At 46.2% G+C, this 17,911-nt stretch overlaps 1 protein-coding gene across 4 annotated transcripts in view; it reads left to right on the forward strand.

Moving 5' to 3' along the window:
• The first annotated feature begins 353 nt into the window (after window positions 1-353).
• The window catches only part of LOC134899886 (prostaglandin reductase 1-like), a 105,883-nt gene continuing 88,325 nt past the window's right edge, over window positions 354-17,911 (forward strand). The window contains exon 1 of one of the 4 annotated variants that reach the window (XM_063914208.1): window positions 354-375. The gene's annotated coding sequence lies outside the window, so the exon portion shown is untranslated. Of the gene's footprint in view, window positions 376-436; window positions 521-653; window positions 911-1,465; window positions 1,515-17,911 lie in introns of those variants that run through there. The other 3 variants (XM_063914206.1, XM_063914205.1, XM_063914207.1) reach the window with 3 other exon arrangements.

Raw genomic sequence — 17,911 nt, forward strand, 5'->3', positions numbered from 1 at the left:
AATGGCACTGCATACACCTTTGTGGTGCATATAAATAAAAGATAATAATATCACTAATAATAATAAAAATAATAATAATAATAATAATAATAATAACAACAACATACCTCCCAACATGACCCTCTCCAGGAGGGACAGAATGCTCTGCTCCTGGACTTCCCTCTTAATCTATCATACCTCCCAACATGACCCTCTCCAGGAGATACAGAATACTCTGCTCCTGGACTTCCCTCTTAATTTATGATTGCCATCACCTGTGCTGAAACATCTTGCTTATCCATTAACCTGTTCAAAGCAGGTGATGGCAATCATAAATTAAGAGGAAAGTCCAGAAGCACAACATTTTGTCCCTCCTGGAGAAGGTCATGTTGGGAGGTATGATGTTTCATTGCCATCACCTGTGCTGAAACACCTTTCTTATCCATTCACCTGTTCAAAACACATGCCAGCAATCATAAACTAAGAGGAAAGTCCAGGAGCAGAGCATTTTGGCCCTCCCTGGAGAGGGTCATGTTGGGAGGTTTGTAATAACAATATTCAATTATAGATCTAGGAATTGCTACTTTAACCTTTCACTTTCACTTTCACTTCGTTAACCTTTCACTTCTGGCCCCGTCTTTGTTATCTAGGAATTGCTACTTAACAAAGACGGGGCCAGAAGTGAAAGGTTAACGCTTCTTTTCCTGAAACATTACTCAGAAAGCTCACATTGCTTTCAGTTTTCTGTTAATGAGGTAATAGCTACAGTAACTTTAAAACAGAGGTGGAGCCAGAAATGGGGAAGTGAAGTGAGGTAAGGCCTCACATACAGAGTCACAGTCTGCAGTCAGAGCTATCAGTTGCAGGGTAGACATACAGGAACTCATTCATCAAATAACAAATTTAACACAACTGTGATCATTCCCAGCAGGTAAGGCCTCTGATTAAAGGATTACTAGAAAGCTTTTGCACAAGGGAACGTGTGTTGTTTTCACAGTATACTGCTTGCCTTTTACTGCTAGACTATCAAATTTGAATGATTGTGTTTGTACTTTGATTTGAAACAACCCTTCTTACATTAAAATTAGTTTTAGTAACAACTTATTAGTTTAATGTATGAATGCATTTTAAAGCTTAAAGTGTAAATATAATTTGCCATGTAAAGGTATGATTAATAATAATATATAAATAAACTTTATCACTTGGATTCTAAAAATGTGATCACCTAGAGACTAATTCATACTAACGTCATTACAAAAAGAATGTTGTCAGTTTCAATTTGCTGGAGGCTGCCATGCTGATGGTACCGTGATTGTTAAATTATGTATTGTGCATACCTCCCAACGTGACCCTCTCCAGGAGGGACAGAATGCTCTGCTCCTGGACTTCCCTCTTAATGTATGATTTCCAGCACCTGTGCTGAAACACCTTTCTTATCCATTAGCCTGTTCAACACAGGGGTCGGCTATCACACATTAAGAGAAAAGTCCAGAAGCAGAGCATTGTGTCCCTACTGGAGAGGGTCATGTTGGGAGGTATGATTGTGTGTATTTTATAGCTGAAAAAGCTTCAAGTAACTATGGGTTTTTCTGGGAGCCTACCATTGTGCCGTACAAGGGAATATGCAACATGGCAAACACTGCCTGGAGGGGAGGCATTCGACATGCCGGCTGTCAGGATCCCGGCACAAAGCATACCACGCCCGAATCCCGACAGCCGGTATACCGACAACTATTCTCCCTCTTGGGGTGTCCATGATACCCATGGAGGGAGAATACATAGCGCCACCATGCCCGCAGCATGGCGAGCGCAGTGAGCCCACAATGGGCTCTTTTGCGCTTGCCCCGCTGCCGGCATGCCGGCGCTCAGGATCTTGGCGCCGGTATGCTGGGCACCAGGATCCTAAGCGTCGGTATAACATAGTAGAGAGCAGGCAGTAATGTAGCCTGAAATTTTGCTCAAAAACATTAGCTCAAACACCTTCAATTTTTCCCCTATTCTTATGCCGCCCATACAATAGGACGACTCTCATTAGATGCCGTCCTACGACTCCCTCCCTGGCGTGCGATAGATTGTACGGTGCTTTTGCACCAGACGAACTATTGTACCTCTGCGATTGCGGGTGGCCAAAATCGACTAAGCATATGTGCAGCACTGTACGACCCGTGGAGCCGTGCATCGTATTCGCACCGAAAACATGCACGATGTGCATGCAATGGGTTGAATGATGGGTCAATGTCATGTATTCGTACACGATATCAACCTAGTGAATGGCCAACATTATACTTTACTGTGATTGGGAGTAGTGCCATGCGGTCAGGGTAGACACCTGTCACACTCCAGTACACTCCAAGAACATATTTATCAGTTATAAATATCTTTTAATGGGATGGCGGTCGTTAGGTCGACATACATTGGGTCGACATGCATTAGGTTGACATGGTCACTAGGTCGACATGGTCATTAGGTGGATGTGTACTTGGTCGACATGACAAAAGGTCGACATGAGTTTTTCACAATTTTTCCAATTTTTTGACCTTTGTCAAACTTAACGATCCACGTGTACTACAGTTGGGAACGGTAACCTTGCCCGAAGCATGGCGAGCGAAGCGGTGCACTAAGTGGGGTTCCCCGTCACTTTTCAAAGAAAACGACACCAAAAACAGTAAAATAAAAAAAAACGCTCATGTCGACCTTTTTCCATGTTGACCTTGTACAGGTCGACCTAATGAACCACACCCTTTTTTAATTATTGTAATAATTTTAATAGTCAAAACGCTCCATTAAATCATATTGCATACAGCGGGAAAGTCCTGTTTTTCTAGGACTCTCCCACCAGGTGGTCTTCAGTTTGCCGGCTGTTGGGATCCCGGCGTACAGTACACCGGCGCCGGAATCCCAACACACAGCATACCGACACCTTTTCTCCATCTTGGGGTTCCATGACCCCTGGAAGGAGAACAGATAGCGTAGTGCACCGCCACGCCCACAGCGAGCCCGCAAGGGGCTCATTTGCACTCACCCTGCTGACGGTATGCCGGCGGTCGGGATTCTGACGCCGGTATGCTGGCCGCCGGGAGCCCGGCCGCCGGCATACCATACTACACCCGTTCCACCCACAGGCGCAGTGTCCCATGGTGGAGGGAGCTGCTCTGCAGGGCAGTGGGTGAATGTGCATACCATCCAGTCACAGTGTTGGGAGAGCCTGGGGGCAGCCCAGCATCTCGCAGTTTGGACCCATTCCCCTTAACACAATTATCTTCTCCATTTGTAGCTTCTCCATTAATTCCCACCCCTACAGTCTTGCATTGTAGAAAGACATGCAGGTGCAACAATCATCCCCTGACTGTGCATGCAGGGACATATTATATAGCATATTATATAGTAGACACATCCTTTATTATTATACAGAAATTAAATTCCTGTATCCGTACTGTATATATTTTAAGTGTTCCTTACCCATCATAAAGAAATCAGCTGAGAAGAATTATTAGCGAGTTGTTTTTTCTCGGAAAAAGAATATAGAAACTAGTGACAGTTTATATTACCCTGGGTGCTGCTGAGAGTGTTTGCACACTGCAGATTTCTTGCATCAGTCATTATCTGGTGAAAACATTGATGTCACCTTTGTTTCCAGTAAATACACACCGATAACGAATATATATCTAATACTTGTTGCTTAATCATGAATGTGACTGGCTAGGCAGGTGCCAACATAAAGGCTTATCTTATTCTCTGCATTGTCCGTTAATGATTATTGGCATATTTCAAGTGCAAAATGGATAACATATTCAGCATACCTCCACCCTTTATGGCTGTACAAAAAGGGACTTTTGCTCGGCTTAGCCTCGCCCCGCCGGAAAAGGGTGTGGTCTCAGGAAAGGGGCTTCACATGAGTGACGCGATCGCGAGCCACGCCCCCCGCAGAGCAGCGAGTGACAGAGCCTCCCAACGCGGGACACTGTGGCCCACAGGTGGGACAGCGGGACAGTCCCCAAAAAATGGGACTGTCCCACGAAAATCTGGACAGTTAGGAGGTATGTGTTCAGTATGCTTACCATAATATGATGTATAATGGAGGGTGGGAAGGAAGGAGGGGGGGGGGGGGGAGATATTGGTAGTCTGGGTGCTCAAGTGAGGAGAGAGAAAACGAAAAACAGGATTGGACTATGCCAACTCTGTGAAAGGGAGTTAGGAGCATGAAACCCCTGGCAATGAGAATGGAACCCAGAGCATGAAACCCCTGATAACGAGCATGAAACACTTGGCAACGAGCATGAGACGCCTGACAACAAGCAGGTAATTTAAAAGTAATTAGAAGCCTTACTGTGGGGCATAATTTGTAAGGGGCATTATTATGGGTGGACAGTGCTATTTTTGTAAGAAAATAGGTTCATGGGGCTGGATGTAAATTAGTACATAAACTTTTTTGTTTTACAGATGATGCCCCCAGTAGTGCCATATATACATATACTGTCCCCAGTAGTGCCATATATACATAATACTCCCCGGTTGGGCCAGTTACGCAGTGCCCCCTGTAGGTCCATATATACACATAATGCCCCCCAATAGTGCCAGATACACATAATATCCCCAGTAGGGCCAGTTACACAATGCCCGCAGTAGTGCCAGATACAATAACTGACAGAGGTCATCAAAGGGGTCAGCAGACGTGCCACCCATGAGTGAGGGTAAATGTGCAGGTTGGGTGCTTTGCCATGATCTGTTTGCACCTACCCCACACAGAACGTCAGGAGCCCCCTGATGGGGCATGCATGCTGTGAATGGTGTGTAAGGTGGGGTGGGGGGTAATGTAGAGTGCCCAAGTCAGCAGCGCCCAGCACACCTGCAAGAGAGAGTACTCGGGGCACACACATAAAGGAAGATTTGATCATTATATATCATAATCTCTCCCGCAGCAGCCTCCCCCCCCCCCCCCCCCACTTACCTCTGCAGCCAGGAGTAGCAGGTTGAAATGGGGCAGCATGGCTGCAGCACAGCCAAGCACTGGGAGCCTGCTATCTGCGGCGTCACCTTGTCCTCCAGGCAGAGTTAGTGGGCAGCCCATCACATGGCAGGAGGGGTTCCTGCGGCTGCAGCTTCTCCCTGGCAGACTCAGCGGGAGAAGGGGGGATTTAAGTGCTGCTTTTGGCACAAGTGTAGGGAAGGGAAGTGTACCTCCTCTCTGGGGATATTGCACAATGGTGATTGCGGAGTCACAGCCCAGCCTGGTAGATGCCATGGAGGAAGATTGGGACCAGAAGCAGCCTGCTTCCGCTGTACACTGTGAGGAGGAGCCAGTATTGAGGAAGAAAGAGCCATGCGTTGTGGACAAACAGCCCCTGCTGCTGCACGGCCCAATCACCAGCAAGCATCCTCAGCCTGTGCCTCCACTGCTGCTTATCAACCAGCCCACCAGAAACCCCCCTCCGCCGAAACCTACTGACGGAGGTAATTATTACTAATAGAAAAAATAACTTTGCAGGCGCCGGAGGCCCGCTCACAGGAGGTACTGGAATGACATTTTTCAGTGACCTTCAGGGATGGCGTTCTGCTGCATTCCAGCACAAAAATAGCCCTGTGTGTGCAGCATAAAATAGTGTCAGTGGCATAACTTTATGTGGCATAATGTGTAATGGGCATTATGGTGTGTGGTATAACATGTAATGGGCATTACATTGTGTGGCATAATGTGTAATGGGCATTACAGTGTGGCATAATGTGTAATGGGCATTAAATTATTTCCCCTGCTTTTGTTTTTCCTGTGTTGTATAAGGGGCTCTACCTGGCACAATGTGTATAAGGCTCTGTTCTACTGTGATGTAATGTGTTTTTGAGGGGCTCTGCTCTACTGTGGTGTAATGTGTATAGGGGTTCTAACGTGGCGTGTATAAAGGGGTACTACTGTGTGGTGTAATGTGACTGACGGACACTACTGTGCTGTGTAATGTGAATTGTTACTATTCTGTGGTCACGCCGCTTAGAGAGAGATTCAGGGAGCCAAGGACAGCCAAAGCCAGGCGTAAATGGCATGAGGCCGGCGCAGTGGAGAGGGGACAGTGCCTCTTCGGCCACATAGCAGCTACATTCAATGCACTTATGGTAGTAACGCCACTGCAACCTGCCCACACTCTCTCCAACACATAAGAGAAGTGGAGAAATACACTTTATACTGTACACCTTCTCTTTAACCTTGGCAGAGATCGAACTAAAGCCCAGATTTATCAAGCCTTGGAGAAGTGATAAATTGTACGGTGATAAAGTACCAGCCAATCAGCTTCCAACTGCCATGTTACAGGCTGTGGCCCAGATTTATCAAGCCTTGGAGAGTGATAAATAGCACGATGATAAAGTGCCAGCCAATCAGCTCCTAACTGTCATTTTTCAAACACAGCCTGTAACATTGCAGTTAGGAACTAATTGGTTGGAACTTTATCACCGTGCAATTTATCACTCTCCAAGGCTTGATAAATCTGGGCATAAATGCCACAGCAGGCCTAGTGACTTCCCAGCTGTCCACATCTGCGTAGGCACCTAGATCCCTTTCCCATTCTCTATCATTCATGTTAGCAGCTACTGTACAATCAAGGAGGAGGTAGTAACGTGTAGAGATCAAACCTTTAAGAAGGAGAGCAGAAAAACAGAGCTGTTCAAACGGGATGTTACAGGGTGGAGTATGCCCCGATAGGAGATTACCCACAAAATGCCGGAGCTAAACGTTCTCATAAAAATGAGCGGAAAGGTGGGAATATTTTATACTGAGTTGGGCTAAGGAAATTATAGACTCGCATATAATCAGATCTTCAGCAAACCAAATACTGGAGGCCTGCCAATGATGAGAAATTCTTTTCACTCGCTATTTATTAAAAGCCTCTTTCCTGGAAAGCAGTTCTGATAAGAGTGAAAAGTAAAGTGACCGTGTACATTGTCACTTCACTGCCAGCTTCAGATTTGGCTTATGCATGTGCGACCATCAGCGAGAATGTGTTAGGGTTGCCATCCATCAAGGATTACTCCAGACCAGTGGTCACCAGCCAGTCTCTCGCAAGCGAATGGTAGCTCACAGCCACAATCCGGGTAGCTCGAACACCGAGGTGTGTGGTACACAATTGACTCCACTGAGTCCCCCCTGCCTGCCGTAGTATTCCACCTCAGAGGAGACGGATGCTAGAGGTAAAACTTTTCCTCTAGCAGAGATGCAAAGCTGCATCTTCTGCCCTGATATCCTTGCAAATGAGCATTGCACCCTTGGAAACTAGCATTACACCCCTGACAATGGGTATTACACCCAGAGCATAAAACTCCTGGCAACGAGCATTAACCCCTGGCAACGAGCATGACACTTCGAGCATGAAACCCCTTGAAACGATCATGACGCCCAGAGCGTGAAACCCCTGGCAATGAGCATGACACCGCGGTGCATGTACAAAATACTCATCACCCTATACAGTTTTTACTTTATAAATTAATATCAGAACGTAACTTTGGTATTTATTTGAGCTCTCTTGACCTCTAACTTCTGGTACTGGGTACTTACACTTTGAAAGGAAATCCAGAAATGAATGCTGACATCAGTCAAGGAGGGTAACTCAGACCTGATCGTAGATGTGCTAAATTTAGCACATCTACGATCCGCTTCCCTGACATGTGGGGGGATGCACAGCACAGGGCTAGTCCGCTCGCATGTCAGGCCCTACCCCATCGCACAAATACAAAAGCATCGCACAGCGGCAATGCTTTTGTACTTGAAGAGTAGCTCCCCGCTACTCGCTGCGGCCCGCCCCCCCCAACGCACGTCTGCGTTGCCTGGACCACGCCCCCTAAATGGTGGCCAAACGCCGCCGACCCACCCCCTACCGCCCAGGGACCGCCTCTGCCTGTCTAGCATGCGCAGTTCAGACCTGATCGCTGATGTGCGAAAATGCACAGCACCGATCAGGTCTGAATTAGCCCCAAGATCCCAATGTATAATTGCAGAAGAAATGTATTTATTCTCTCTGTCAGAATCTGGAAAGTACTGTGGTTACAGTTTCTAAATCATAATTAGCAGTCCCATAGAGACTGATCATTGTGAATCATTCTGGCATTGAAACAATCCTAAACCCCAACTTTTATCCCTTCTATCTTCACCTTGGTGGCAAGGTCTCAGTCCATAAAACATATAAAATAAGCATTCCCATTTATACTTACTGTATCTGTGCTGCCTCCATTCCAAAAGTCTTGAATGATTCTATCTTGCAATGGATGCTACAGCTGCTGTCCACGCAATTCCAAAAGGCAGTCTCCCCTTCAAGTTGTAACACACCGCATCCAGCTTCTTCTACTGGATGTCTTCAATCCTCTCCTCCTGGCACACTGTCTTTATTGCATCTTTTCTCTCAGAGTCACTAGTGTCTCTTCTTGCCGTCTGGTCTCTGTTGGACATTCTAGGTTTTCTCCTCAATGCGCTAAGACAGCGCCAGTAGAGATGTGCGGCGGGCACTTTTCGTGTTTTGGTTTTGGATCTGGATGATTTTTGAAAAACACATAAAAACGGCTAAAATCACAGAATTTGGGGGTAATTTTGATCCTACGGTGTGATTAACCTCAATAACATTCATTTCCACTCATTTCCAGTCTATTCTGAACACCTCCACAATATTGTTTTTAGGCCAAAAGGTTGCACCAAGATAGCTGTATGACTAAGCTAAATGTGGCATCCCACTCCCGAGTTATACCCCTTAGGGAGACAACAGAAAAGACTACAAGCTGTGGCTTGTTTGTATCTGCAGTAATTGTGCTGGACTGTAACAGTGATAAGCGCTGGAATTGCACCCTGGTTGCTAGGCAACTGAACTGTAAAAGACCAGGACAATCTGGAGGGTGTTGGGAACCAGGAGAGACTGACTGTGGCTGAAGAAGAGCGAGAAGACGGAGGAGCTATATATATGCTGCAGAGGAGGATGTCACGTCAGACGCCAGAGGAGCCTGCTCAGAGTGAGACTGTACCTGAAGGAGCTGAAGCAGCGTGATCCGGGCAGAGAGAGCATTCCACATGCGGTGGTAGAGTGCAGTTCAGCAACAGAGAGAAGAGAAGCGGAGCAGTGTGTTCGTGCCACTGAGTATCTGAATGACGCTGACCGGAGCAGAGCAGACATGGGCAGCGCGGCGCGGCACCATCTGACAAGTGGTGCTGATGTGAAGCGGCCCCTGTGTAACTGATCATCGCTACAGTCGTGGGACACGCGAGTCTGGCAAACCTAGACACTGAGGTGTGAGGTACGCAGCACAGTGCGGTGGGGCAGTAGAAAAGACCGCAGTTCTTGCCTAGCCTGTGGAGCAACGGAAAGCCTGGGATAAAAACCTATGACTTTGCAGTATAATAAAGTGACTGTGCATGAGTGCAAAGCCCCTTGATTAGTCTTCAGTGGCATAACGCAACAATTAAATTACCTGTCCTACGGTGGACCCCAAGATTGGCAGGGCACATTTATAGTTAAAGAGACACAGGTCATTAGTGACTGAAGAATCGCAGTTGTTTAAATCACATTGGTTATAGACAGTGACAGAATGATACCCCTTCAGAGGGAATTCTACAGAGGCCACACGAACTGAGATTTACATTACGGTCAGTGACATTGTATGGGCCCACACTGGATACTGCCCATATTATTGCGCTTGGCGACATCTTAAACTGCCACCGTCAGTCCTTGTGTGTCATAAAGGAAGCAAGGTCAAGCGACAGACTGAAGCCCTAAAACCCTGTGCACAGGTGCAAGTTACAAAGTGGGGTATATATATATATATATATATATATATATAGCTATAGATATATAATTTTATGTGTGTTCGGGTACCCGATATTAACAGTTATACAGTAATTGAGATTTGATTGAGGTAATTAACTGATGCTGTGTTTAACGATTATTCTTCCTAAGATATTAAACTAATTGAACCGGTGGGTTCGGGGAAAAGTCAGAGTGTTGAATAGGTCTAACCCTAACTCTGTATAGTTGGCAGTTGTATTAAGGCCCAAAGGTGAAACAATTTTATAGTGATCCCTGAGTGATCGTGCTGAGCGTTAATTTGCACAAAATAATAGTTAATCAGTAATAGAGAGAAGTGATTATCAAATCAGAAAGGAGTGAGTTTTAAGCAGCAATTATCATAGATAGAGCCAGGTTCAAAGGGTTGTCTAAGTTGTAATCAATTGTGTCATATTTTATTGTCATTGTGATTGCCTATCTTTTGATGAATCATACACCAAATCCTGCATCAAATAAACTCATGTTATTAGTGAATGTTGTCTCTCTCATATGTAAGAAAAGGTGTCACTAGCATTCCCAGACCACTCCGTGAAGAAAACCGAGGTGACAACGCACAATTGTATTTCGGTAAGATTATTGCTACCAAGGGGTGACCTGAGGGTACCACATAAGCGACACAAGTGGGCAGCACAAACACCTGGCGTACATGCAAAGAACAAAAAAAGGTGCAATGAGGTAGCTGTATGACTAAGCTAAGCAACACAAGTGTGTGGCACAAACACCTGGCCCATCTAGGAGTGGAACTGCAGTCCCACTGCACTAATGGCGGATACCGGACGCACGTCTAACACCAGCAGAGTTGTTATGGCCTCAGTAGTCCTCTTTTGCAGGGTGTGTGTGTGTGTATGTATGTATGTATGTATGTATGTATATATATGTATATGTATAGGTATGTGTGTATATGTGTGTGTATATATATATATATATATATATATATATATATAGTGACAAGAACACTGGGATAGTGTTTGAGGGCAGGTATATTTGTCCCAGGTTCTTGTCTTGCATGTTTTAGAAAATGTTAACTTCTAGGAAAAATGCTTTTTGTTTTGTCTGAACCTTTTCAGTTTGCTGTAAAAGCTGGGTAAAGGCTCTGAGAGAGAGATAAGGCGAGTTCTAGACATTGGGCCCAGTTCGGGTCTTTGGCCTCACAGAGGGCTAATCAGGGTTTCAGCTGTGTAAGAGTGATATAGTGCTTCTAACCTGATTAGTATGGGCAGACTGCCTGGGAAGGCTGCAGGATCTGTGTGTGAGAGACACGCTTTCTGATGCAAGTAAGCTATACAGTATGTACTGAAGAACTCTGTGTTTTGTTTAGTGACGGTTAGGAACATCTTATGTTTAGTTAGTGCCGGACAGGCAAGGTATTTTTATTTTGGGGTTTGTTTTATTTTCTGTTTCAATAAAACTGGCCGGGGTCAGTTGTACCAGAAACTGGACTTGTGTTGTTCCTCAGCTGCTGTGGGCTGCCATATTCCCCAGGAAAAGGCACCTTGCACCCCTACAGTGTTACAACTTATATATATATATATAATTGTCCCAAAAATGCAGCGGCACTCAGAGACTCATAGTAGATGAAAAGAATGTGCAAAATTTATTCCATGTTACAAATTGTTCAGGCCAACGTTTCGGGGCACATCCGCCCCTTTGTCAAGGTGAACCACAAGTGCAAAACAAACATATTACAGTACCTTATATTGTGTAGTGAAGAGGACCCGTTGGCGGGAAGCATCGTGGCTGCCGGTGGACTGTGCGTCTCACCCGGCCGTCTCCAGTGCAATGACGTCATCCGTGCGCCGCGCAGCTTCCCCCCGGCCGCCGCCAGCCTCCTGTGTTGCCAAGGGAACCGGGACGCCTCCGTGTCCTCTGTCTCCGACACGCTGCGTTCCCATGGAAACCCGGCATTACACTGGGGACTGACTTCCGGGTTGTTCACTGCTTGCGCCGCACTGATGTGTTAGTGGGAGAAAAAATTATATTAAAAGCAGGCTCTATGTGTAGTGATGAGCCTGGTGAGCACTGAGACTTTTGTCCTGCCTTATCATACTATGAACATACAGAGATGGCAAACAATAATAAAGAGATTCAATCATGGCCAGATGCTCCCCAGATAAATATACTCAAACTTATAGGCACACATAGACTACTATAAGCATGGGGCAGGACTATTGTGCATCGGGGGTGGTGACAGGCTACAATACATTCCACTGTATCATCTCATTAAGGCCTTTCGGCCTTATGGTGTCCAATTTGTACATCCATTTAGCCTCCATGCGTAATAATTGTCCATGTCTATCCCCCCCTCTTATCCTTCTGGGGACATGATCGATAATGGAAAAGTTCATATCCTTCAGTGCATGACCCATCTCCTTGAAATGTTTCGCCACTGGCTGATCCGTGGGTTTTCCAGTTAGTGCAGCTTTGATTGAAGACTTGTGCATGGCAAAACGCTCTCTAAAGGTACGTATGGTTTTGCCCACGTATTGGAGCTGGCATGGGCACGCTATTACGTATACTACATACGTTGTTGTGCAAGTGAGGACATGGTTTATCTTGAAGGATTTGCCTGAAGAGCATGAAGTAAATGAGCTGCCCGTACTCATGTACCTACATGTATCACATCCCAGGCACTTGTAACAGCCCGGGGCCTTGGTAAGAAACGTGGATACTGGCATTATATGCACCACCATGTCCTTGATATTCTTACTGCGAGTATAGCATGCCTGCGGTCTCTTTTGCCGGAATGTTGGCAAATTCTTGTCCGTTGCAACAATGGGCCAGAGAGCCTTAAGTGCTCTGGGTACCACCGGACTCGATGTGTTGTATTTAGTGACAAACGGTATGACTTGGGTGTACTCCCTATGTCGTTGTTCCAATAACCTTGTTCTCGGTATCTCAGAGACCGCCCGTTTACATTCTAATAGCTCTCTTCTATCATATCCTCTCTCCATAAAGCGCGTCACCACTTTGTTTAAAGCTCCCTCTACATCGGATGTTTCGCTGGTAATTCTGGCTGCTCTGATGAGCTGCGACTTGGGCAGCCCTTTCTTTAGAGCCCTGGGGTGATGGCTATTACTTCTTAATAGTGTGTTCTTATCTGTAGGTTTGTAGTACACTTCAGTACTGATCTTATTCCCTTTGATGGATACCCAGACATCCAAGTAATTGAGAGCCTCATGGCTACTTTGTGTCGTAACTCTGATGGGTGAATCCCTGCTATTGATGGAGGTGATAAGCTCGTTGAACTGATCCGGGCCCCCCGACCATAGGATGAACACATCATCTATGTACCTACAGTACTTAATGATGTATTTAGCAGCCTCCCGGTTGTTGAAGAACATTTCCTGCTCCTCCTGCAGCATGAACACATTTGCAAATGATGGCGATACGTTACTCCCCATCGCACACCCACTTGTTTGGCGAAAGAACTTGCCGTCGAACAGGAAGTAGTTCCTTGTGAGTGTTAGTTCTAAAAGCCTGAGGAAAAGATCCATATTGCACGTGTCCATCTTGATTTTAGTTAAAAACTCTTTCATTGCTAACAAGCCCTGAGCTTGGGGAATGCAAGTGTACAGACTGCAGATGTCAATGGTACATATCATGGTCCCCGCTGGTATTTCCGTGACTGAATTTAGCATGTTCAGAAATGCGGTGGTGTCCTTGATGAAGCCCCTCTGCTGTACAATCAAGGGCTGGAGGATACTGTCTAGAAATATGGATACCGGTTGGTAAAGTGCTCCTTGTGCAGATATGATTGGTCTCCCCGGTGGTTTCAATAAGTTCTTATGTATTTTTGGTACCGTAAATAGTACTGGTACCACCGGGAATTCCTGTTTTAGTGCCGTACAAAGCTTGCCGGTAATCTCGTTGGACTGGTATGCATGGTCCAAGATACCATCCAGTTCCTCCTTGAATTTCATAGTGGGATCCGTGTCCAACTGCTGATAGACTGAACTATCCGCCAGCTGGTTATATATTTCGGATTTGTAATCCACCAGGTTCATGACTACGATCCCGCCCCCTTTGTCAGCGGGGCGGATCACGATGTCCCTGTATGCCCCCAGCTGTTTCAGGGCTTGGAATTCCGCTTTGGGCAGATTATGATGTATTTTTGAGGTCGCTGCTGAGTATTTGGAAACAGACTCATCCAAGAGCCGGGAGAATGTCTTGATGGAAGAGTTGTGGGATACGGGGTCAAACTTGGATTTGTGCAGGGAACTTATGAAGGTCTGATGCGGGTCCGTGGTTGTAGGCGGTGGTTGTATTTGAAAAAATTCTTGCAATCGGAGTTTACGGGAAAACTTGTGTAGGTCCGTTTGCCATGTTAGTTGGTCAAATTTGTTGATATATATATATATATATATATATATATATATATATATATATATATATATATATATATATATATATATATATATATATATATATATAGGCAAATGCGGAGTTCCCACATAGACCTGCACACCAAAACATAGCAGCAAGTTGAGTTAGTACATTTTAATCCATCAAAACTCATAAAGTGCAATGTGCAAGCATAGCCATAGGCAAATACAAAGAATTGGTACTTAGCAGTTCAGCATATCAGCATCTCAGAACGAGTGGCAGCTTCTACATAAGTAAAACAATATGATAGCAAGGATCTGATATAATTCCGTGTGATTTATAACTTGATGCTTAAGTCCTTATTGGGTGTGATCCCATGGTCTACTCTATTTTAATTGTTGTCTCACCTGGTAGATTACTTATTAGGTTATGGATTATGTGATGCGCTTGTCTAGCGCGTCGATATGTTTATTGTTGTCATGGGAGATAGGATGTGCCAACCCCTCCGGCCTGTCTGAGCCGCGCCATTGGCCGGCAGACACGGGTGGGGGCGTTAGCGGTTGCCTGGCAACTCCAGTATGTTCACAATCACACGGGAGATGACGCAGTAGACGGAGGAGCGGAGGCCGCGTCACTTCCGGGTGGCGCGGCTCGCAATACTGTCCCTGAGAGCCTGACCTGTGTTTTTGTTCCGGACACCGGAAGTGAGTGCCGGTCGACAGCGCGTACCACCTGGGAAGCCAGGCAGAGATGGCGTGGCTGACGATGGGGGTGGAGTGGGGGATCCTCTTCCCTATGACTGATTGGTGAGCACTTTTTCTAATGGCACAGGTGTATGTAATTTGTTGATTATTTGCATGGTATTTATATGTGATGGTTGGCTGTGGCATGATATACTGGTGGCTTTTCCCATGAAGAAGGTGCTACAGCACCGAAACAGCTGTAGAAGCTGCCACTCGTTCTGAGATGCTGATATGCTGAACTGCTAAGTACCAATTCTTTGTATTTGCCTATGGCTATGCTTGCACATTGCACTTTATATGGAGTTTTGATGGATTAAAATGTACTAACTCAACTTGCTGCTATGTTTTGGTGTGCTGGTCTATGTGGGAACTCCGCATTTGCCTATACATGATTGTTTCACCGGGCACCCATCTGATATTAGGAAAGTGTGTGCGATTCACTTTGGACTTGTTTTTCTTTATCATCCACTAGGGGTCACTGGAGTACTCTTGGGATATGGACGGGCTTCCGTAGGAACAGCACTGAATATTTAAATTTAGAACATTCCACCCCTCCATATCCCCGAGTACCTCTCAGTGTTTTTTCTGTGCTCGAAGTAGTAACAGCTATGTGGCTGAGTCCACAATTACTTTGAATTTTTTCTTTGAATTTTTATTTTTATTTTTACTATTTTATACATCCCTTTCCCCCTTCCAAAAGGCAGGGTCAGGGATAGTGCAGCTGCTGATAGCAGCAGGGGCGTGTCGGGCCTCTCTGAAAGAGCTCCCTCACAGCCACACACACTTCCTGCAGGCTGGCCGGCGCTTACTAAGAAGCCCCGTCGGAGCCTCTTCACAGACGTTTCCACAACTATTGCAGGTATGTGAGGGGGGAGAACGGGGCGGTCAGCTTCCGCTGCCGTCCCGACGTGTGGGGAAGGCGCTGGTGTCTTTCGGCTGTCTGCCGCCCGCCGCAGTTGCTCCGGCCGCCGGGTAACATAGCGCCGCTGTCCTACACTGCTCCCGCGTCTCTGAAGTCGGGTCCGGCCGCCGCTTCTCCCGCTGCTCCGGCGCTTCTTAAAGGGTACCCGTGTCTCTCATCGGGTCCGGCCGCCGCTTCTCCCGCACTTCCGGCCGCCGCTTGAACGCTGCTGCCTGTGTCTCATAGCGCTGACACGCGCTCCCAGGTCCCGGGGTGCCCGCTGCCCGCACTGCACACTATGGAGCAGAGGCGAGGGGGGGGGGGGGGGGGGGGGGAAGGACAGCAGCAACAGGCTGTGGATAGTATAGCACATATATAAATATATAATGATGTTTATACTAGCAGGGAGGCTGTTTTATAATGATTACACAGGCTGTTAATAATATCAATATGAAACTGCACTGTGATTATATGGATAAGCATGGCAGCCATTTTAACCATGTTTCCTGTGTCTTCCTGCTGTGATTCCAGAACGTTCCTGTCCTACATCTCTACTCCACCGGAGGCGCAGGGGTGTTAGTGGGAATTTGGGATCACATTTCATAGTACTGGCCACGTGTACTGCACTTGGCCAGATATATATACAGAGACACGTGCAAGTGTCTGTGTTTGTGTATTGTATTGTCTGTCGCCATAATGAGTAAGGCACCAGCAAAAACTAAAAAGCATAATTGCAAAGTCTGTAACAGTGTATTACCGGATGGATCTACCACATGTACAGTATGTTTTGTGAATTCGGTTCAGAATACCATTTCTGCTCCAGTTTTACAACCAATGTCCTCACCGGACCCTCCGTGGGGTATGTTAGTAAATGTACTAGATAGGTTACAATCAGAATTGACCGCCGCTCGTCAGGAGCGGGAAACGGTAAGATCTGAGTCTAGGGTGAGACCGCCAGAACTACCGGAGGCGTCTCAGCCTTGCGTAAGGTCCAAATCCATTTTGGGTAAACGGGATAAATTTCATATGTCTTATGATTTTCCAGTGTCTGCTATGTTGCATTCTGACGATTCCATGCCAGACCTCACGGAACAAGATGAGGGTGAGGAGGGCGAAGTGGAGTCAGATGGCGAGGATTTTAACAGTTCCGGCATTGATGATCTCATCAGAGCGGTACGTCAGTCTCTGAAGTTTACTGAAACTGAGGAGCCTCTCACAAATGATCAGGTCGTATTTACTAAACGACAAAAAACTCCAATAAGTTTTCCTGTGTCGGAATCTCTTAATCAGATGTTAGTAGAAACACGACAGAATCCAGATAAACGGTTTTCTATACCTCGCAGATTTAAGTCTAGTTACCCGTTTCCAGACTCTGTAACATGTACATGGGAGAATCCACCAATAGTTGATTCTTCAGTGTCAAAGCTTACCAAGAAATTAACCATACCAGTGCCAGCAGCTACTACGCTTAAAGACCCTTCAGATCGCAAGATAGAAACTATGCTAAAATCCATGTATGTAGCAGCAGGTGTGATGCTAAGACCTGGATTGGTTGGCATTTGGGTCACTAAGGCACTCATAATATGGCTTACAGAACTCAAATCTGCTTTACATGATGAAAATCTGATAATTCTTGTAAATCAAATGATTGAGGCGGTGGAGTATCTCTGTACAGCGTCTACTGACGTCTGTCAGCTCACTTCTCGTATTTCATCGTCGCTAGTTACGGAACGAAGAGCACTCTGGCTGCGTGCTTATCATGCGGAGGCAGAGGTCAAACGAGGTATAGAGGCGTTGCCTTACGATGGCAAGAAGTTGTTTGGTCCTGAATTGGACGCATGGATTGCTGAGGCTACGGGAGGTAAGTCTGTTTTCTTACCATTGCCTCCACCGGTATCAAGAAGAAGGTACGCTGGACCTTCGTTCAAATCCTTTAGACCTCAGCCCTTTCGAGGACGTGGCAGAGGATCAGCCACGCCTGCTAGACGTGGTCGCGGACGTGGTTTCCAACAAACCAACACAACTCGCCAGGACGCTAAGGTTACCGACAAGCCAGTGGTATGACGGGCTACCAGCCCATCTCGGTTCTCCGATTGTGGGAGCACGCCTTCAGACGTTCCATTTGGCGTGGTTCCACACATCCGCGGATGGGTGGATTC

This window comes from Pseudophryne corroboree, chromosome 1 (genome assembly GCF_028390025.1).
Source record: "Pseudophryne corroboree isolate aPseCor3 chromosome 1, aPseCor3.hap2, whole genome shotgun sequence".
Classification (NCBI taxonomy): domain Eukaryota; kingdom Metazoa; phylum Chordata; class Amphibia; order Anura; family Myobatrachidae; genus Pseudophryne; species Pseudophryne corroboree.